Source organism: Scyliorhinus canicula, chromosome 12, assembly GCF_902713615.1.
Source record: "Scyliorhinus canicula chromosome 12, sScyCan1.1, whole genome shotgun sequence".
NCBI lineage: Eukaryota > Metazoa > Chordata > Chondrichthyes > Carcharhiniformes > Scyliorhinidae > Scyliorhinus > Scyliorhinus canicula.
In genome coordinates this window covers 19,627,091-19,650,951 of record NC_052157.1, presented here as the reverse complement: position 1 = coordinate 19,650,951, position 23,861 = coordinate 19,627,091, and positions in this window count along the sequence as shown.

Genomic DNA, 23,861 nt, shown 5'->3' with positions numbered 1-23,861 from the left:
AGACTCAATGAGGGCGAGATGCAGATCGTGACATTCCGCGAGACTCCGTTAAATCTGACCATGGTAGTCACCACTAACTGTATTAGATGTAGTACGGTCAGACTCATTTACTAGAGGTGCATGGGTAAATCCCTGCCTGCTGGCTCTGGCTAGTAGGCTGCGTATAAATGTGTGTGCTCGCTGGAACTGCTCCCATTCTGGTAGCAGCTACAGGAGGCCACACATCTTTGCTCAATAAATCCTCGGTTATTCACTACTCTCGTCTTTGTAGTAATTGATAGTGCATCACTGACGAGGCTTTTCCAGTGTCCCAAATCTCGCGAGAGGCTGCAACAAGGCCGTAAAATCGCACCCTAGATGCAAAGCATTTGGAAAATGTGACATGAATTTGCACAATAGTAATAGATGTGGTCTCAATTACATAATAGATGTGGTTCCGGCTTGTGAGAGCTGAGTACGGCAGCAGGAGATGGAATATTTTTAACCTATTGTCCGTATTGCAGGAGTTATTAGCGATTGTAGTCTCCATCTAGCATAGGAAAGGCACATCACAGAATTGGGGAACAAAATGTTTTGTTAAAGTTTAAAAAAAAAATATAAGGTGGAATTACTTTGAAAGAAAAATACATTATAAAGCTTTTTGCCTGACCTCCAGAAGCACAAAGGGTTTTAGAGCCAGTGAAGATCATTTTGAAATGTAGGCACTGTAGGAAACATGGCAGCTAATTGCTAATTTGTGCAGCAACTATTTTGGTGCGTCAGACCCCAATGATCAGATAATTTATTTTCTTTAATGATATTAGTTGAAATATAAATACAAGAAGCAATAGTCTTCTTGTAAAGATACATTAATTTATTGAGGAATAAAAATAAACATTGTGAGTTCTTTACTCAACTAGTAAAAAAAAGAAACAATTGTGAAGATAACTAATTAAATTATCCAATACAAAACTTTGATAACTAATAACTTCTTCTCCCTCTAGCTTACCTATGTCTGTTCTCTCTGCACTCCTGATGCACACTCCTTCAGAAAGAGCGGGAAAGCTATTTATCTCGGTCCTGATAGTGAGACATCTAGTGTTCAATTGTCTGTACTAGCATTACGTATATGGATCACATATATTGATATACAGAGATCACTACAGTCTGGAATGGAACTTGCATCGAGAACCTTGAGGTGGGTGTGCTACCAGCTGAACCACAAGCTGATATTTCAGCTTGATGCATCAAGTATTAAGGAAGAAAGAGGACACGAATCAGAGTTTCTGTACAGGATTCAGGCTTACTTTCTGGCATAGCCTGTTGGCAAGGTCTAAGATGTGGGGGGGGGGGGGGGGGGGGGTAGGGGGTGGTGGTGTTGCTCTATTTATTTACCTTGGTGAACCACAAGCCTTTCCATTATATCGATCAAATGACCACACAACCAGTTAGTTAGTTCCAAAGATGGTTTATTTGCATACACAAGAGTTATCTCGACATGCAAACACAATATCTACTATGAGTTAAATTACACCTGTCAGCTACAATAACCTATACTTAACTTCAGGGTGACCGGCACTGTGCAAATGGATAAGGGCCTTTATCTGGATTTCACTTGGCTGGTTCGAAGAAAGTGGCTCTGTCTCTGCTGGGCTCATCCGTCAGGTAGCGCTCGTTGGTCATGAACTTAGCTGGCTGTTCCTGCTGCAATTGGATTTGGCCCAGGCCAAATCAAAGAGAGACAGAACACATGGCTGCACTCTCTTTTATCCCCCTGGGATTTTGCGCTCTTTGGGGCAGTCCTTAATCTTGGACCCAATAGTTCGACAGGGCTCTGATCACTCTCTTCGATTTTGGCCAATAAAGGGGCAGTTGTCTTGGTAGCTGTGCAGGTCCTTAGTGGTCATTGACCTTGGCAATTGTGCTTTCTGAGCAAGGGAGTGGCGCCGATCAGTCTGTGGCCCTACCGATTGCTTGATTGGAGTTCTATTGTCCTGGGAAAATGAGCCATTGAAATGTAAACAAGCGGAGGTTTGGGTCAGATCTGGTTACCTGTGGTTTAGATACACATAGGCTCTGTATCTATCTGAGTCCTGGGTTAGCCATAATTCCAATGGTCCTTTGCAGGTGGCCATCTTAGAGAGCTACAGGGGTGACTCCAATGGGCAGGAAGAACATTCCAAACATGCTGGATAAATATTGACCTGAAACATGTTAACCGGGAAGGCAGTGGGCTGGGATTGGGCTGTGCATTCGAATGTCGGATCTTTGAGAGGATTAAACCTCTTGAGCAAATGTTTAGTAATCAGACAAATAAAAGAAAAATACTGCAGATGCTGGAAATCTGAAATTAAACCAGGAAATGCTGGATAAACCCGTCAGGTCTGACAGCAGTCCGAATGACTCTTCTACAGAAGTGAACTGTATGTGGTATTCTTTGTGTTGTTAATTCTAAGATGGTTGGAATAGTGTTCACAAAGACTACAAGTAGCTTTCATATTGAACAAAGCTATAGAGATATTAACGCTACTTAATTGGATTCAAAATGTATTCCTACATAACAAACAGTTAATAATAAACATACAATTTACACTCATCTACTACTAATCTCTACACTAATACATTAACTATGATCTCCTCTCATTCACACTATCTTTCCTTCAGTCTGTCCTCTGGCTTTCTCCTCAACCTCTCACCCACAAAGCTTAACATCGATGCCTTATGTAGTTCTACATCTAGCTCCCTCCAGTGGTTGATTTGGACATAACATTAACCCTTACAGTTCTTTACATTTATGATAATGTCGCACTGTAGAAGGATCATATTGGGCTTGAAACGTCTGTTTCTCCCTGCACAGATGCTGTCAGACCTGACGGGTTTAGCTGGAAATTTCTGTTTTTATTTATTAAACAGAAATGGTTGAAAGTGATCAGCAGGTCAGGCCATGTTTGTGGCATTTAGATTTCATCCCTCCACAGATCCAGCCGCAGAATGGTTTTCGCATTTCCACCATCTGCAGTATTTTGCTTTTCGGGTGTAAACTATTAATCAATTTATTTCTGCAAAGAGTTGGGCGGTTTAGTGGAGAAGTTTTTTTTTTTACATAGATTTCTCTGATTAGCTGACCAAGGGGAAAACAGGCTTAATTTTCTTTTCAAGAAATGCTTTGGGATTTGATAGATTTGCTGAGTGGAATTCGGATCTTAATCATTTAGCCTAAAGACATTTGAACTGAGGTGGAATATATTACAAACATGATAGAGAAATGTGTCTAATGAGGACATAATGATGGAAGTGTGACATTGAAGTGTGATACAGTAAACCTGATGTTAAATTGTGACAGGAAATATGTCTCGGTTGTAATCTTATACTTCAGATGGATGGGGCGATGGTGTAAAAATATATTTAATAAGTTCCATCAGCATGTGTGTACAGTAGCTATTCCAATGAATTGACTGGATATAGAAGATTAAAGGTATTACCCAGGGGATAGATGTCGCTTCTTCCTTGTGAATCTTCACCTATCATTAGAGCAGCTTCATTATATTAATTGGATTTTTAAATGAATCGCAGAAAGGGTTTTTAATTGTGTGCGACCGGGGTTGGTGATTAAGACAGTAATAATGTTGGAACGTGTAAAACTGGTCTCAGCTCAGTGGGGAACCTCACTAACAACACTGATTACTCTGCTAGAACATAGTGAGCTTCCAAATCCTTTCATCTGATCATCAGTGTATAAGGCTCTGAATAATCATTCGCTAAACCTGTGAGAACTCAATCCACTTGGGATTCTGAATTTGTGTGTGGAAATGCGTTACTTTGTTCCCTGTGTTACAATCGAACCCGGAGAGAAGTTAGATGCAAGGGGGGTAGTGTGGAGGCTGGAGAGGTCCTGGGATTGAAACTTTCAATGACTTTATCAGTGGAGTCATCAACATTTCATGTAGTGGAAATGGCACAACAACTGCTTGCAATTATATAACATCTTTAATGCAATAAAAGCTCCCACGGTGCTTCACCTTAGGAGGATGTTGGTTTCAGAATGGTGTCTCTTAAAGGAGTCTTCAGTAGGTTAATTGTAAGTCATTATTAATAATTAGGTCTATTTAGACATGTACAGTGAAGCAGACAGGCTGAGAAATATCTTCACGCTTAGATCTAAATACGTCTCTGCTCAACGCCACTCTGACTATTGGGTCATGTGCCTTCTTACATCACCTTGTGGGAGGTGTCCTAGATTAACCCTGTATGTGCCAGACCCTTATACTACACTTCACAGCAGCATCAGACCAAAACTAACACTGTGCCAAAGAAGGAGACACTAGGATATGTGGCAGGAAGCATGTTCAAAGAGGTGGGTTTTAAGCTCTACCTGACAGGAAGCCTGGAGATTTGTTGGGGGTAGTAAGTCCAGTCTTTGGACCTAGCGATGCACAGTCACCATTGGTGGAGGTAGGAAGTTGGGGTGCACAAGAGTAGGAGTGGGTGAAATGCAGAATTTTCGGAATTGGTTAGAGATGTGAGAACGCTTGGCACAGTAGCATTTTTCCCTGCAGTTTACACCACACAATCTTTTCCCTGTCCCTTATCTCCTCGAGGCGTTGTCTCTTGCTGAGTTACCATGTCATTTCTCAATGTGCCAGCAAATATTAACCAGGCTGACATTGAATATGAAAAGCTGCCTGCCTAGCCTAAAGTTTAACTAATCAGCAGGGATCCTACAGCAAGATCTGGGCAGGTTGGGCGAGTGGGCAAACCAATGGCAGATGCAGTCCAATTTGGATAAGTGAGGTTATTCATCTTGGAAACAAAAACAGGAAGGCAGATTACTACCTGAATGGTTGTAAATTGGGAGAGGGGAGTGTGTAGCGGGACCTGGGTGTCCTTGTGCACCATTCGCTGAAGGTAAGCATACAGGTGCAGCAGGCGGTAAAGAAGGCTAATGGTATGTTGGCCTTCATTGCAAGAGGTTTTGAGTATAGAAGCAGGGATGTGTTGCTGCAATTGTACAGTGCCTTGGTGAGGCCACACTTGGAGTATTGTGTGCAGTTTTGGTCTCCTTCTCTGAGGAAGGATGTTCTTGCTCTTGAGGGAGTGCAGCGAAGGTTTACCAGACTGATTCCAGGGATGGCGGGGCTGTCAAATGAGGAGAGATTGACTAGGTTGGGATTGTTCTCGCTGGAGTTCAGAAGAATGAGGCGGGGGCACATAGAAACTTATAAATTCTAACAGGATTAGACAGGGTAGATGCAGGGAAGATGTTACCAATGATGGGTGTGTCCAGAACCAGGGGTCACAGCCTGAGGATTCAGGGTAAACCATTTCAGACAGAGATAAGGAGACATTTCTTCACACAAAGAGTGGTGAGCCTGTGGAATTCATGACCACAGGAAGTAGTTGATGCTAAAACTTTGAATATATTCAAGAGACGGCTAGATATGGCACTTGGGGAGAATGGGATCAAAGGCTATGGGGAGAAAGCAGGATTAGGCTATTGAGTTGGATGAGCCATGATTGTGATGAATGGCAGAGCAGGCTCCAACGGCCAAAAGGCCTCCTCCTGCTCCTATCTTCTCTGTATCTATGTGTACCGCATTTCACTGTACCATTTTAAAAAAAATCTCCAATGCTCAAATCTGGAACAAAATGGATTTCTTACTGCTTTACTGGTGAAGTTATCCTTTTCTTAAATTGTAACGGTGAAGAATGAAGGCGCTATCCTGGTTTCTGTAAATCACAAAAGATGATGAGGTGAATCAAATGGTGAGCCCCACATTGAGGTTTCTGACTGCTGTTGTGCCTTTATAAACCACAGTGTGTTTTTAACCCGTATACAGTGGACAAATTATCACACGAGTTATTCAGTACAATAATTGTTTATTAATACACACTAAGTTAAATACTTAATCAATCACACATTCATGCACATTGGACTACAGACTAATAACTTGAAAACGACCTTAACATAACTTCCAGGTGACTGGCAAGTACAGAGCAGATATGGCCTTATCTGGGATCTGATAGTCTGACAGTGCTGGCGTTCTTGTAGCTGGCCGTCTGTGTCCTCTGTTCTGGTCCCTCTGTGGATGGCATGGATGGTCCTCTTCTTGGCTGGTGATGGGTTCACCGGTGTTGTTGGCTTCCGAAGCAGTAGTCTGGAAGGCTGCCGCCGAGAGAGAGCTTCTAAGGTGGTGCAGCACCTTTTTAACCTGCTTGGATGTTCATGCCCTTTTGTGGGCGATCTCTGGGTCATTGTTAATCAATTGATCAGGGCTCCATCACCCTGATCGATCAAGTCCAATCAGGGGCTGCCACATCGATTTTGGGGTGGGCACTCAGCCTGGAGGTGTGGGGGGCAGGGGCTTGGGTGCCACTGTGACAGGTAAACAATGTGGTTGACAGGATAGTTCTATTGTTCCTGGGATGGCCTGGAGATGGTCTTTTTCCTGGGCCTCTAGCAACGTCTGAGCTGCAGCTTTTGTGTATCTGCAAGCTGCAGCCTGTCTGTCCCTGACTTTGACCATTTTTCCCAGAGTTCTTCGCGGGAGGCCATTTTAGATGGCCAGACTGCAGATGCATAAGGAAGAGAATTCTGAGGGAGACAAAGATTACCAGAGTTTGGAGGAGTGAAGGTAGGGGTGAGTAAAGGTGTGATCGGCACTGGGGAGATAACAAAAGGATATTGTTCCATCAGTTCATCTTAGTATAATCACTGTCATCACTCTGTAGTTGGAGCTGCAACAAAATGGTGTCAGGAGTGAATTATTGCCGAGAGGAGAGATAAATAGGATAGTACAATCAAATCATTTGTTCTGTAGTTTACGGCTCCGGTTTATTTCTAGTATAAGTGAGATTGATTTCCGAAGGAATAATGCTAGCTCCATAATCATATCAGCACTCCATATATTGGTGAAATTCATCACTTAGACTACCTGTGGCTTTGAGGGAGGTTTGTAACCACAGCCTGCAGCTATGCTTAAAAAAAACTTTGTGATGAAAGAAAGGCAAATGCTTTAAATGCGAATAACTGTCTCGCTCCATCATTCGTAGTTTTGATCTTTGCGTTGAAAACATTACAGCTCCGAGTACACATGGATTTGGGAGCCAAAGTCACAATCATTCCTCAAACATATGCTGAAATTCTCCGGCCGTTGCGAGTCACTTTTCCCACTGGCAGCGCACCCCCGCTCGTGGTGACAAGCAGCGGGAAGACAGACTTCCGCCGTGAATGAAATGGCGCACCGCCGAAAAACACATGGCTAGGGCGCTGGATAATCCCTCCCCATAATCTCCCATCACCTTTCAAAAAGCTCAGATGCCTTTAGCCACCTAAAACCTGAAAGAACAGCATTGGGGGCAGGGGGGAATGATAGGAGTGAGGGGATCTAAGACAAGGAAAATGTACAACAGGGAAATTAAAAATGATCTTATTCTTCCTCATTGCAAAAATCTTTCACTTCCTCTGTGATCAGTCTGATGAGTGAACTTTGCAATGGAGTTTAATCCAGACAAATGTGAGGTTGAGGCACTCTCAATTACGACGCGAAAGCGAGGTCAGTAATCAAAGGCTTTAATAAACAGAGAACAGGGCAGCATCCAAGAGAAATGTGCTCGCAAAATGGAGTCTCATCTTAAATACTGTTTCCAGGGGGCGTAGCCAGTGGCGGAGTCCCCCAGGGTTCCAAGCCTCTTAAAGGAGCAAGGTATTAAAGGTAAATACCGATCATCACAGAGGTAATGCATTTTGGTAGGTCTACCATGGAGAGGAAATATACCGTAAATGGAAACTCTCAGGAATATAGAAAGTCAGAGAGATCTGGGTGTACCATTGTCCACAGAAAGTGGCAACACAAGTGGACAAGGTATTCAAGAAAGCAAACAGAATGCTTGCCTTCATTGGACAGGGCATCGAGTATAAAAACTGGCAAGTCATACTACAGTTGTATAGAACCTTGGTAAGGCCGCACTTGGAATATTGTGCACAATTCTGGTTGCCACAGTACCGGAAGGCTTGGAGAGGGTGCAGAGGAGGTTTACCAGGATGTTGTGGAGGGTGTGCGCTATGCGGAGAGGCTGAATAGACTCAGACTGTTTTCATTAGAACAATAGAGGTTGAGGGGTGACCTGATAGAGGACTGCAAGATTATGAGGGGCATGGACAGAGTGATGGAGAGGCACTCTTTCCCAGGGTGGAGGGGTCAGTTACGAGGGGGCATAGGTCTAAGGTCCAGGGGGTAAAGTTTAGAGGAGATGTGCGAGGCAGGTTTTTTATGCAGAGGGTGGTGAGTGCCTGGAATGCGTTGCCAGGGGAGGTTGTGGAAGCAGATATATTAAGGGCGTTCAAAAAGCATCTTGACAAATACATGAATAGGATGGGTATAGAGGGATACAGCACAAGGAAGTACTGAGCATTTTGGCCAAAGGTGGTATCATGATCGGTACGGACTTGGAAGGTCGAAGGGCCTGTTCTTGTGCTGTATTGTTCTTTGTTACTTGTTCAAACAGAATTAAGAAATCCTCTGCCTCATCACCTGATCTCAGCTGGCTTTGACTTTAGAATTTGCCCAACATTAGGCTCATCGCTTCTACCTCCTTTCCCCCAACCCCACCCTCAGCCGTTACCTTCTCTCCACTTCAACCTGACTGTGGATTGTTGCCAATTGACCTCCAGCGCTACTCATGCGACCCATTGGTCTGTAAGAACCAAGAATTGCAGGATCAAACCTCTTGGGTACCTGCAATTGTTCTTCAAGAAAGTTGAAATTGGTTGATGTGTTGGGCAGGCTGGGTTGATGTGGACTGCACTTGATGCAGTTTAGCGAGAGTCAGACGTCCAACACTTGATAAGATGCAACACGATTTTATTTAACGTCTTAACTATTATACATGTTCAACTATGGGTTGACACTATGCTGACTTGACTGGAGACCTAGTACTAGCCTGACCAGACTTACTAGCTAACACATGGTGTTTGCACTGCCTAGCTCACGAACTCTGACTGTCTCAGTGGCTGGGTCCAGAGGGAACGGGAAACCTAGTGCCCTCTGGCTTTCTAGTGGCAGTGTCCTGTCTAGTGATTGGCTGCTCTGATCTGAGTGCTTACTGGTCATCCTGTGTGTCAATCACTGCCTGTCTGCGCTCCATTATATACATAGATGTATAATTAGACATTGGTCATACTTGCCTCTCGGGGAATTGAACCCCAAAATTCCATTGAGCGGTGGGAGTTTGCGTGAGAGACATACTGTGCAGATGGTCTGTCAAAATCCACTGGGGATGGATCATGTTTCATGCTATCTGGAAGTTCAAAAAAACGGTTCACCATGTTCTCAGTCATATGGGTGATAAGAGAACGCCTCCTGCCCTAATCGCACCACCATCCATTGTCTTAGACTGTATTTTAAGGAATGTTTCTATTTGATCAAAGGGGAGCTAGTCCCAATAGTCCCAAATGAAAGTATCGTAAATTGCTCGGATTCTAGCAAGGCACAACTGGCCTCATGTTGCCTCTGAATCAGCTGTAAATTGAGGTCAGTTTGATGTGCCCTCCTTTCAGTTGACACATGCTAACCTGCTCCTCATAAACTCGGCCTGCGCTTCCCAAACTATTTTCCAATATAAGCTAATTTTAACACTTGAAAATTGACCTGACCCCAGATGCCAACAAAAGTAAAACAGTTTGAAAACAGCATAGGACCATTCATGTTTATAATTAGTAAAGTTTGTGCATTATAGTTCTACACATAATACATCATATATATATGGGTGCACTATTTGTGGAATAATTCAGAACTTGCTAAAGGGCAAGCACTCTACTGGCATGAATGCCAAGCAATCCCGGGCCTAGCGGGCTTTCTAAGCTCTGGGGCCAGAGATAGGGTCAAAGAGCCTGGCAGCTGGAGCTCTTTGTAAGTGCTCCATTTGCCACACACTCAGTGCAGGCACCAAGATGGCTCAGAGAAGACCTGTGTCCGCTGGTTGGAGTGAGCTCTGCTGATCTTTGCTTCCTCTGCAATGGGGCAGCGCTTCTGAGGAGTGCCAACACCAGATGGGCTCTTGTTTGAGCTTGACTAGTTGGGGCTTGGGAGTGTCCAGAGAGATGGCCTTGGTGGGCTCCCAGATGCCAAGCACGAAAGGGATGCTTTTAAAAGGTAAACTGCACCATTGGAATTCTGCGCCAGGCTACCCTGATCCCAGGGGGGGACCTCACAGAATTGACACCAAGTCACTCCCCGCTACTCGGCCCGAGCAGCCACCCCTCAGCAAGCCCAACAGTTTTCAATGGTTTTCCAGGGAGCAATGGAATCAGATATTGAGCATCTTGAGGTGGCTGATGGTGGGTTGTTTTGCAGTGCTAGGACGGCAGGCCACAGCTCAGCAGCAGAGGCATCATCACTGGGCTCATGGCTGGGGCAGGCCTTCGTAACACAGTGAAGTGACCCGGGGAGGAGTGCATGGCCCAGAGCGAGAGACCAAGTGGTGAGTAGGGAAAGGGTAGGACTGGAGGCTGCCTGGGCCTCGATGCTGGGTGCAGCCCTGGAGGAGAAAGAGCTCAATTGGATTTGTGACCCACAGTTTGGGAACCACCGATCGAGGCTGACACTCGGAGCAAGATTGATGGAACGCTGTGTGACTGGAGTTGCTGCATTTTGGATGAGGCAATACTAATGTCCCGTTTTTCCTTTCTACGCAATCCACATAGAATGAGTCGAGAAAAAGCAGACAGCTCTCCTGGTATCCTTGGAACTGCTACCCCATAAGCAGCAACCAGCAAAAGCAAATTAACTGGCCATTCAGCTCATTGATGTTTTTGGGATCCTGATGTGTCCTCATGAGTGGTGTGTTTTCTGCTACAACAAACAGTGACTGCACTCTGCAGTAATACATTGCACATGAATCAATGAGACGTCTTTGAGAGCTGCATTAAGATGCTGTACAAATGTACCCTGTAGATTGTTTAATATTTCATCATTTGATTGGAACTCCTTGTATAATAAATGATACAGTGACTGAGAATGTGATCATTCTACTCAGTAAATCACAGTATTCCATGAGGCTCTTGTTGCTCCTGACATTGTTTGGGTAATGGCATCATCCTTCTCTAGGGCACAACTAGAGTGTTGTCATTGGTAACAGCTTATAAGGGATTTCTGCTCTAATGCTGCTGGAAGGAAAGGTAGGCTGTGGCTACACAAAAGGGTCAACATCAATCTGTAAAGTTTAAATCAATTTTGTAACAATGCACAAAATGTGATTTTTGTGATAATTCATTTGAGTGTACACAATAGTTCTCACCTCGCAGTTCAGTGCATTGGCATAAGGCCCACCTCTCCCCCAAGGAAAAGTTTGAAGAGCCATTTCATAAGGTGGGGTGAGTGAGGGGGTAGGGGGTGCCCCTGACTAATTCCTCGCCATTTTAACTTGTGAGTCTTTTTTTATTATCCGCTGTTTCTTGTAGGAAATGGGATGTGAAGCCACCATTGCTGAGGGCCTAAGCAAACGATCACCTCCATAGAATTAGTAGTGGGTGAGGGTATCTGCACAGAGTTACTGGAAATGGAAGGGAGGGGTAGAGCTGTGAAGGCCTGTGTGTTCATTGTGGGACCCAGTGTAGTCCTGCTCTTCATATGTTCAAATCATTCTTCTGTACCTGTTCAAACCAGGATTCCTTCTCCCTCTCTCTTTGAGCTCTGCCCTGCCCCTCAAACAAGGGTTCTCCGCTGCAGTTTCCAGGCTTGAACCCATCAGTGTTATCTTGGCTGTTTGACTGCCCACTCCCATTTATACAAAAGAACAGAGCCATGCTGGTGATATGCAGCTAACTTCCTATTGACAGACAAAGCGGCGTTCAGACTCTGTAATGGGCTAATAGCTGGTGAGACAGAAGTGTCCCAAAGACAATGGATCTTGAGTGAATCACCCGTGCTGAACCAGGCCATCCTGTATATTCCCACTAATCAGTTTAAGTCTCAATGGGACACTGTAACCCTGCCAGGTGTGGGCGTATCCCTCTGACTGTGCTAACACGTTTTTTCTCTGTCGGTTTAACACCAAAATTGCCTGCTACATTGGGGTCTCATTTCTGGACCCAATTTCCTAATATCTCCCGCACATAACAAATGTAGTCCACCTATCCAATCTTTCTCCGACCTGGCCATTTCTTTCTGACTGTGGTCTCTGACACCACATTCCAGATGTTTCCTAGCCTCTTTCAGTCTGTGGCTTCCCGTGGCGGGATTAGCACCACATGTGTCTCTCATGATTTCTTGTTGCAATGCCATTGGGCTGTAACCTTTCCACAGGCGGGCCCCTGCCTGTTGGACACAAGCGGTCCTGAGATAGGTTAAGATTGTGGGGGCAGCAGTAATGTGCCAAGAATGTGTCCTACACCTGACCCCACCATCCTCGGTCTACAGCATTCCTGTTGGACTAATATTCACCCTCTAATGCAGTAAACCTTCTCTGAAATGTTGTACAATAAAGATAGAACATAGAACAGTACAGCACACAACAGGCCCTTCGGCCCTCAATGTTGTGCCGAGCCATGATCACCCTACTCAAACCCACGTATCCACCCTATACCCGTAACCCAACAACCCCCCCCTTAACCTTACTTTTATTAGGACACTACGGGCAATTTAGCATGGCCAATCCACCTAACCCGCACATCTTTGGACTGTGGGAGGAAACCGGAGCACCCGGAGGAAACCCACGCACACAGGGGGAGGACGTGCAGACTCCACAGACAGTGACCCAGCCGGGAATCGAACCTGGGACCCTGGAGCTGTGAAGCATTTATGCTAACCACCATGCTACCCTGCTGCCCCATTTCTTGCACAATAACCAGGCAGCACTAATACTTTTTTGGTAACTGCTTACCAGTTGGGCAATTTTTTAGAAATTGAGGACATTTTACAGCAGTCAGACCATTTGAAAATCAGGTCATCTATGTTATCGTTATATGTACCAAAATCTCAATTTAGCTTGCAGGTAGTCATTAATAAAGTACGACTGGTAAAGGAATCAGTTCATGCCCTGAAACCTGCCTGTTCACAGTCTCTGCAGCGCATATTCTGCTAATGTACGAATTACAGATCCGTGGGTACAAGTTATTGGGACTCGCCTGCAGTTCAAACCTCGCGAATGCTGCGTTTGGTTTTAACTGCAGAGGCTCCAACAACAATGATGGGTAATATAGGAATGTGCTTGGAACAGCTGGTTGCCGCAGCATACGCAGAAAGGCTTGGAGCTGTTTGCCCTCCGGTGGTGATAAATTCCAGGGAAGGTGGTGTGGCGTAAGGGCGGCAAGGTGGCGCAGTGGTTAGCACTGCTGCCTCACGGTGCCGAGGACTCGGGTTCGATCCTGGCCCCGGGTCACTGTCCGTGTGGAGTTTGCACATCCTCCCCGTGTCTGCGTGGGTCTCACCCCCACAACCCAAAGAGGTGCAGGGTGGGTGGATTGGCCAAGCTAAATTGCCCCTTAATTGGAAAAGGTTATTGGAAAAAAGATGGTGTGGAGTAGGAAAGCTGGTCATGCCATCCCCAGCACTTGTCAGCAAGTGCTTGTGCAGCGCACCTCAACATCACTTAGGTTCCAATGCAGGCTGTGTACGTTCAGTGAACAGGATAAAATGTACAGTGAGTTCAATGTCCCAAAGGCTTCAGACTACAACAGGTATTTCCGAAAGGTTATGTCTTTCATTCTGCAGGCCAATCAACTCAAGTAGGCTCCCTGGGAAGCTGATTTTTTTTTTGAATCGTAAGTAGATGGTGATGCTAAAAGCACAGTGACATCGACGCACACATGCAAATGTACCAAAGGTGCTGTAAATTAAGCTTCGCCGAGCTTTATAATTATGTAAAAAAATGTTACGACGCTGAGATTCCAAGATTGCAAATGTTTCCCTCAGTAAACATGCAATCGATTTTTGTTCAGGCTGCTTGCCCTGTGCTGCTCCATCCTAGATCGGATCATCAGCTGGAAAAGACATTTCCAAATCAGAGTTCAGCTTTTAGAATCATCATAGAATCATAGAATGTACAGTGCAGAAGCAGGCCCTTTGGCCCATCGAGTCTGCACCGGCCCTTGGAAAGAGCACCCCACTTAAACCTATCCCATCCCCACAGCCCAGTAATCCCACCTAACCTTTTCTGGACACTAAGGACAATTTAGCATGGCCAATCCACCTAAACTGTATATCTTTGGACTGTGGGAGGAAACCGGAGCACCCGGAGGAAACCCACACAGACACGGTGAGAACGTGCAGGCTCCGCACTGACAATGACCCAAGCCGGGAATCGAACTAGGGACCCTGAAGCTGTGAAGCAACTGTGCTAACCACTGTGATACCGTGCTGCCCAAATGAAATGTTCTCAAATTTGACACTTTTCTTTGGGGGTATTACATGATGTAACGGGATAGAGTTGGAGAAGCTGACAGGAATTGTAGATCGTAACCAGGGCGCTGTTGTAAGAGGGACAATGTGAGGTCGCTTTCAGGGGCGAAGGGGTTGAAGGTTGGGGAACAGACAGAGCATGCACTGGAGAACCAGGTTAATTGTTTAGGCATTTCAGCCCCATTATGGGTCATTCCCTATTCTTTTAATAGATATCAGAATGAACCTGCTTATCCGCACTGGGTTTCATGTGCTTTCCATTGGGGTGGGCTAAGCATTGGGCTCTTCCAAGCCCGATTCATACAGGGAACAGGCACCCAATGTGTGCATGCCTTATTTGGACCCCAATTTCCATTCATACTGGGGTTTCTTCCCCGTGATGTGGCTGGAGGACCTGTGAATGCATCAACGAAACATCGATTTGGAACAGACACTGAAACACTTTGTGTGCCTGCCACTGGACTGGACTATCAATCTCCTGTGGTTGCTTGAGGACCTGCCACATAAGCTGCTTGATCTGAGCCCTGGTAAGCATGGAACGCTTGACAAATGGCTAGAATGTCAGTCTCAGTGGATGTTCTTGCTCAGACTGTTTGGTCAAATACCCGAGCATTGCCACTGTCTTCTGTGCAGGATTGCCAATGAATTGCTTGGAGGGGGACCAGAGAGCTACATGGTGCTTCGCTGAGCATGTTCCGAGGCCGGGAGATGATCAGTGCAAATTCCCAGTCGATATTACCTGGCCCGGGGAACATCTGGTTCTGAAGGCCTGCTTTTCCTGCCAGCTGTGAAACAAAACAACCAGCCCAGGAAATGGTGCCCCTCAGGGCAGGAAGTAGGTGGAGATGGAGCAACCAAGAACCCTTCTTTCTCTTCTGTTTAATGGCCTTTGAAGGTGCTCAGTTCCAATGATGCCTTGGAGAGATTGCCAACTTCAGCAGTTATAGCCCTTTATCAGAGCTGAAAACTGATAGGTAAGTGAGCATTTTGATAAGCCTGTCATAGCAAGAAAAGATTGGACGGGAGAGAATCAATAGCCCTCTTAATGATTGGGTACCTAATAAGTTGAATGGCTTTCAAACTTATAATAGAATATTGTTAGTGAGGTGAAAGCACATATTAAAATCACAAGCATGTGTAAATAGATGACCTGATATTGGCAATAACCGTGACAATGTGCAGTAAATGAAAGACTGAGCACCTTGTGGGTATAATGGCTACAGAATGATCACGCCTAATGTTATTTGGTCTTTAGCTAAACCTAAAGCCCTAACCCAATGCGAAGAAGTGGCTATAAAACGTCAATTCACAGGAATAAGGGAGGAAGTAAAGCAAATGGATTAGAGAATGATGTTTGACAAGACTTCAGTAGAAATTGCGTGTGACACATTTTGAGGAATAATGCTGAGCACTCCAGATCAATACAGAACTGGAGCCAATAAGCAAAGAGCAAAGAAGCATGACCCAAAATTAATGAACAAAAAACTAGCAGGTGAAATAACAAGGAAAATAATGGAAGGGATTCTCCGTGAGTCGCTGTGATGGCCTGAACTTGGCGGCAAAAACGACGTGATTCACTCCGGCATCAGGCCCCCCGAAACATCGCGATTTTTCCGGCCGGGAATGGGCTGGTAGTGGGGTGATGCCATTCGCGACGGCGTCACCCGTCACGGACGTGCGCGGTGTCACTGCACAAAAGACCCCCCCCCCAGACACCCGGCAAAATGGCCGCCCGCCGCGCAGCGCCAAGTGAGACCCCCCATTACCTGCCCCCTTTTCCCCTTACCCATCCCCACTTCACCAATCCCCACTTCCCCCTTCCCACATATACCCCCTTCCCCCACATATCCCCTTCCCCCACATATCCCCTTCCCCCATATAGGGGGATATAGGGGAAGGGGGATGTGGGGGGTATGGGTGAAGGGGAGATGTGAGGGGAGGGGGGATATGGGGGAAGGGGGGACAGACCCGGCCCATCAGGCATACGACGCCTCCAGGGCGGTCATAAGCCAGGGACAGACCCGGAGTACCAGACGGACGCCGCCCACATCTAGTGCGAGTGCAGTGACACCAGCGGGCCACACCGAGCGACGAGTAGGGCAGCCACAGCAACAGACCCCTGCCGCAGCCGACCCACGCCGCAGCCGACCCAGGACACTGACACACAGGACACTGACACACAGGGCCCTCGCACACAGGACCCTAAAGCACAGGACACCGACGGCCAGGACACTGACGCACACAACACCCACACACAGGGGACGGATGGACAGGAATCACCACTCCAGGAGACCCCGGACTTCAGGTTGGATGAGGAGCACGCCATTACGCCACTGCTATCTCCTACACCCTCCACCATCGCAGAGACACTCACCCCGGTTGGGCACTTTAGCAATGAGGCATCTGGGACGGCATCCCGGCACAGCAGGTGGAGGCAGGAGCAGCTGACAGGCCGGGTGGTCGGCGGGCAGCCCGGTGCAAGCAACCATGAGCTGCCCATTCGGGTCCCGGGTTCCTGGAGTTACCACACTCACCCATGGACCCGATGCAGTCACGGACCAAGGACCGACCGAAGTGGGTGACGGTCGGCTTGTGGCAGCTGCAGATGCAGGTGGAGGAGTCCATCCACGTGCAGGAGCAGGTAGTGGTGTTCGTCATGCGTGCCACCCAGGCGAAACCGCACGGGTGGCGTCCGCGGTGGAGACAATGGGTGCGACGGTGTCAGACATGGGACGCAGTATGCAAGATGTGAGGCTTTCCGTGCAGGCGGCATCCGTGGCCCAGGGCATGGCTGCGTCCTGCACAACGGTCAGTCAATGGCCTCCGTATAGGTGCCATCAGCCACGACCGCAACGGGTAACCCCTGTCGCGCAGGAACCAGCCCCTCAGCCTGCGCCCCTTGAACATGGTGGGGATGAAAGATTGCGCCAATACGGATGAGCCATATACACTGCCCGGATACCGGGCGCAGATGTGCCGGATCCTCATGCGGTGGTCACAGACCACCTGCACGTTCATGGAATAGGTCCCCTTCCTATTCATGAACACGTCGCTGTTATCCGCAAGTGGCCGCACAACGACGTGCATCCCATCGATCATCCCCTGGACCATGGGCATCCTGGCTGGCCCGGTCCACAGGGAACGGGATGTAGCGGTCGGCAATGGCATACAGGGCGTCTGTCACTGCACAGATGCACTGGTGCACCAATGCCTGTGAGAAGCCGGACAGGTCCCCACTCGGTGCCTGGAATGACCCCGTGGCATAGAAGTTCAGGGCCACTGTAACCTTGACGGCCATGGGGAGAGGGTCTCCTCCCCCAGTGCCATGCGGAGCCAGGTGTGCCATCAGGTGGCGGAAGGTCGACGGTTTACTGGCTCATCTGGAGTCCCCTCCTGCATGCCTGGTCCGTGAGGTCCTGGTACGACGAGCGGGGCCGGTACACACGGAGCCTCATTGGCCATCTCCGTCACCGTGGCACTACCACCGCCTCCTCCTCCTCCTCGTTCTGTCGTGCGGGCGGCCCTCCAGCCTGGGAGGCTGCCACCTGCCTTCCTGCAGCACGTTCCTCTGCGGCAGCCTCCGCCACCTCCCTGGCACGCTCCTGCACCAGCTCCCCCAGGGCAACATGAAGAAGTGGGACTCCCGGCACAGCGGCCCACATCGCTGGACAATGACCAAACATAACAGCCTGCAGGGGGTGGGGATGGGGGGGATAGATGACATGTCATCATTACCCATACCCCCGCCCCCCCTGCAGCCTGCATGCTCGTGACCATTGGCAGCTGGCACATGGCCAGACAGCCAACCCCCCCCCTCTTTTTGACGATGCCTACAATATCGCTCATTATCCAAGGTTCATGAAATTTTCCGTATTTATCCTTCTTTCTCACAGGAACATGCCGGTCCTGAATTCCTTTCAACTGACACTTGAAAGCCTCCCACATGTCAGATGTTGATTTACCCTCAAACATCCACCCCCAATCTATGTTCTTCAGTTCCCACCTAATATAGTTATAATTAGCCTTCCCCCAATTTAGCATATTCACCCTAGGACCACTCTTATCCTTGTCCACCAGCACTTTAAAACTTACTGAATTTTGGTCACTGTTCCCGAAATGCTCCCCTACTGAAACTTCTACCACCTGGCCGGGTTCATTCCCCAATACCAGGTCCAGTACTGCCCCTTCCCTAGTTGGACTGTCTACATATTGTTTTAAGAAGCCCTCCTGGATGCTCCTTACAAACTCTGCCCTGTCTAAGCCCCTAGCACTAAGTGAGTCCCAGTCAATATTGGGGAAGTTGAAGTCTCCCATGACAGCAACCCTGTTGTTTTTACTCTTTTCCAAAATCTGTCTACCTATCTGCTCCTCTATTCCCGCTGGCTGTTGGGAGGTCTGTAGTAAACCCCTAACATTGTGACTGCACCCTTCTTGTTCCTGATCTCGATCCATATAGCCTCGCTGCCTTATGAGGTGTCCTCCCGTAGTACAGCTGTGATATTCTCCCTAACAAGTAGCGCAACTCCTCCACCCCTTTTACATCCCCCTCTATCCCACCTGAAACATCTGAATCCTGGAACGTTTAGCTGCCAATCCTGTCCTTCCCTCAACCAGGTCTCTGTAATGGCAACAACATCATAGTTCCAAGTACTAATCCAAGCTCTAAATTCATCTGCCTTTCCCGTAATACTTCTTGCATTAAAACATGTGCACTTCAGGCCACCAGACCCGCTGTGTTCAGCAACATCTCCCTGTCTGCTCTTCCTCACAGCCATACTGGCCTATTCCCTAGTTCTCCCTCAATGCTTTCACCTTCTGACCTAAAGCTCTGGTACCCACCCCCCTGCCATACTAGTTTAAACCCTCCCGTGTGACACTAGCAAACCTCGCGGCCAGGATATTTATGCCTCTCCAGTTTAGATGCAACCCGTCCTTCTTATACGGGTCACACCTGCCCCGGAGGAGCTCCCAGTGGTCCAAATAATGGAAACCCTCCCTCCTACACCAGCTGTTTAGCCACGTGTTTAGCTGCTCTATCTTCCTATCTCTAGCCTCACTGGCACTTGGCACAGGGAGTAATCCCGAGATTACAACCTTAGAGGTCCTGTCTTTTAACTTTCTGCCTAGCTCACTGAACTCCTGCTGCAGGACCTCATGCCCCTTCCTATCTATGTCGTTAGTACCAATATGTACAACGACCTCTGCCTGTTTGCCCTCCCCCTTCATGATGCCCACTACCCATTTTGAGACATCCTGGACCTTGACACCAGGGAGGCAACATACCATCCTGGAGTCTGTTTCACATCCACAGATGCCCCTATCTGTGCCCCTGATTATAGAGTCCCCTATGACTATCGCTCTTTTGTGCTTTGACCCTCCCTTCTGAACATCAGAGCCAGCCATGGTGCCACTGCTCTGGCTGCTGCTGTTTTGCCCTGATAGGCTATCCCCCCCGACAGTATCCAAAGGGGTATACCTGTTTCAGAGGGGGACTACCACAGGGGATTCCTGCACTGACTGCCTGCCCCTTCTGCTGGTCACCCATCTCTCTGACTGCACCTTGGGTGTGACCACATTTATATAACTGCTATCTATGACGCTTTCCGCCACCTGCATGCTCCTACGTGCATCCAACTGTTGCTCCAACCGAACCATGCGGTCTATGAGGAGCTCTAGTTGGGTGCACTTTCTGCAGATTAACCCATCCGGGACACTGGAAGCCTCCCGGACCTGCCACATCTCACAGTCAGAGCAATGCACCCCTCTAATTGACATTGTGTCAATTAATTAGTAAATTAAATTTAAAAGTTTTTTAAAAAGTTACCGTTAACTATATGTTTCCTAGTACTAGATTTCTACTATAAATGTGAAAGCTGAATACAGTACTCGCCAATCTCTGGCTTAAATACCCCTCTAAATTATAATTAAGTAATAAGTAATTATGTTTAATTAGTTTAACAATGCTTAATTTTTAAATTTAGTGTAGCTTTCCAACCAGCCAATCAGGTCACAGCTTTACTGTGATGTCACTTCAGTTTCTGCCCCCCCCCCCCCACACAATTTGAAAAAGTAATAAAAATAATTAAAAATCACTTATCTTCCCAGGGTCTCAGATGCTCTCTGGTTCTCTCCCTGCAGATTAAAAGTTACAGGCCAGAAGAAAGGGAGAGAACAAAACAGTAGGGAGAAAGCACCTTCTCCCACTCTGCACCGAATTACCTCACTGCACCAAATTACCAAGTTCCAAATTCCCACTCTGGATGTGTCTCACTCCAGCTGTGTTTCCTCGACTTGCGCAAAGAAAGGGAATAGGGAAATCCCTGGGAATTACAGACCCATCAGTCTTACGTTTGTGGTGAGCAAAATATTGGAAAGGATCTGAGAGATAGGATTTATGATTATTTAGAAAAACATAGTTTGATTAAAGATAGTCAGCATGGCTCTGTGAGGGGCAGGTCATGCCTCGCAAGCCTCATTGAATTCTTTGAGGATGTGACGAGACACATTGATGGAGATCGGGCAGTGGATGTGGTGTATATGGATTTCAGTAAGGCATTTGATAAGGTTCCCCATGGTAGGCTCATTCAGAAAGTTGGGGGCATTGGGTACAGGGATATTTGGCTGTCTGGAGACAGAATTGGCTGGCCGAAAGAAGACAGAGTGGTAGTGGATGGAAAGTATTCCGCCTGGAGGTCGGTGACCAGTGGTGTCCCACAGGGATCTGTTCTGGAACCTCTGCTCTTTGTGGTTTTTATAAATGATTTGGATGAGGAAGTGGAAAGGTGGGTTAGTAAGTTTGCCGATGACACGAAGGTTGGAGGAGTTGGAGATAGTGTTGAGGGCTGTTGCAGGTTACAACAGGACATTGACAGGATGCAGAGCTGGGCTGAGAAGTGGCAGATGGAGTTCAACCTAGATAAATGTGAAGTGATTCATTTTGGAAGGTCGTATTTGAATGCTGAATACAGGGTTAAAGGCAGGATTGTTGGAAGTGTGGAGGAACAAAGGGATCTTGCAGTCCACGTACATAGATCCCTCAAAGTTGCCACCCAGGTTGATAGGGTTGTTAAGAAGGCATATGGTGTGTTGGCTTTCATTAGCATTGAGTTTAAGAGCCATGAGGTTTTGCTGCAGCTTTATAAAACCCTAGTTAGACCACACTTGGAATATTGTGTCCAGTTCTGGTCGCCTCACTATAGGAAGGATGTGGATGCTTTGGAGAGGGTACAGAGAAGATTTACCAGGATGCTGCATGGAATGGAGGGCATGTCTTATGAAGAAAGGTTGAGGGAGCTAGGGCTTTCCTCACTGGAGTGAAGAAGGAAGAGAGGCAACTTGATAGAGCTGTACAAGGTGATGAGAGGCATGGATAGAGTGGAGAGCCAGAGACTTTTCCCCAGGGTGGAAATGGCTGTCACGGGGGACATAGTTTTAAGGTGATTGGAGGAAGGTGTAGGAGAGATGTCAGAGGTAGGTTCTTTACACAGAGAATGGTGGGTGATGTGTTAGGTATGCTGGGTCTGCGAGGATCGTGTTTACCATAGCAGTGAGAGAGACAGGCTACCAAACGCTTGTAGAAGTACAACGCTATTTTATTTAACTATGAGCTGTTAAACATACTTGCACTGTGGGTTGACACTATGTTGAGTTGACTGGAGACCTGAGGCTAACCTGACCAGACTATCCTGCCAGCACATGGTGGATGTTCGTGTTGCTGATCACGGGCTCTGGCTGTCTCAGAGGCTGCATCCCAAGAGAGCGGGAAAACTAGTGCCCTCTGGCTTTATAGTGGCCGTGTCCTGTCTGGTGATTGGCTGCTGTGTTCTGTGTGTTGATTGGTCATTCAATGTGTCAGTCAGTGTCTGTCTATGCACCATCATATACTTGTGTGTATATTATGACAGTGGGGGTGTGGAATGCACTGCCAGCAGAGATGGTGGAGTCTGGGTCATTAGGGACATTTAAGCCGCTCTTGGACAGGCACATGGACAGCAGTAAATTGAAGGGATGTAGGTTAAGTTGACCTTAGATTAGGATAAATGGTTGCAACATCGTGGGCCGAAGGGCCTGTACTGTGCTGTACTGTTCTATGTTCAACTTTCTAAATCTGGACTTGAGTACTTTAAAGTAAATTCTAAAATTAGAATTCAAACTAATGAGTTCAAACCAATAACAATGTCAGAATAAGTAATCCCCATTATTTAATGGCTGACCAGCAAAGAGCACTTGGTTTATTTTTAATCCTCTCTCTACTTAATTTAAGCAGGAGGGGATCGGAAATTAATTTGGGAACACATTCTGCTGCAACATCATCAACTTGCAACAATTTTTGATTTTCTGTACAAGTGACCTTGGAAGACGTTGCTATCTACTTTTCAATCTAATTACTTAAACCAACGCCGAAAGGCACAGGGACAACATCCATCGTTATCCGCAAAGTGCATATATTAGCAGCTGGGGGCCGGTTTAGCTCAGTTGGCTGGATAGTTGGTTTGTGATGCAGAACGAGGCCAACAGTGTGAGTTCAATTCCCGTACCGGCTGAGGTTTTTCATGAAGGCCCCACGTTTTTTAAGTTGGCAAGCTTCTCAACTTTGCTCCCATTACATTGGCTTCCCCTTTGGGAATTCCCTCGTACATGGCAGTCATGGAGGAAGCACAGCAGAGCAATAGGTGCTGGGTCAGGCTGCATCCTCACAAATAGTTGGCACTAAAAACTAAGGACCTGGCAGATTAGACGGGGATAATGCCTGCAGAGGCTGCACGTCCTCAAAGACGCCAGCCGAGAATTATGTCACATGTTGAAAGACCATATCCAAAGTGTCTCCATCGTTCCCTCTTGCTGTCAGGTCGATGACCATGCTCTGGAGCTTTTCAGGACAGTCCAGATGGTATCACAGCTGTGTCCAGATGTATCTGGAGAGGTCAAATGAGCTTTTGCCAGTCACTTCATGAAGACTTGTGAGTAAACATGTAGAAACTCGAAAGTCCTTTACTTGTTTGTTGTTGACTGATCTCAATAGCAAACACTGCATGTGTCCAAAAGTGAAGTAACCTAGTCTGAATCAATCAGAATGTTTTAAAGGAAATAGATAAGGAAAACTGATCATTTGAAGCTCTAAAAGGCAGCTGTCTCCAGCTTCACAGGCTTTGTCATTCAGTTCTCTGATCTGTTTGAATGCAAATACTGTGTTATTCTTGATTGACTATCTTATTTGGTGGGACTGTAGAAGTCAAACAGTCTTTGAAAATAGAAATATGAGGCAGTAGGAATATAACCACTGCACAGCACTGTGAAACTATTATTGAAAATGTACCGTTCCCAGCAAAGCTAGAGATAGCAGGTAAACCCAGCCTTGAAGAGAAATGCAGACAGTTCAGAGCCAACCATGTGGATCTGGAGTCAGATGTAAGCCAGACTGGTTAATGATATTAGTGAACCTGGTGGATTTTTACAACAATCGATTTATGGTCATCATTAGACTTT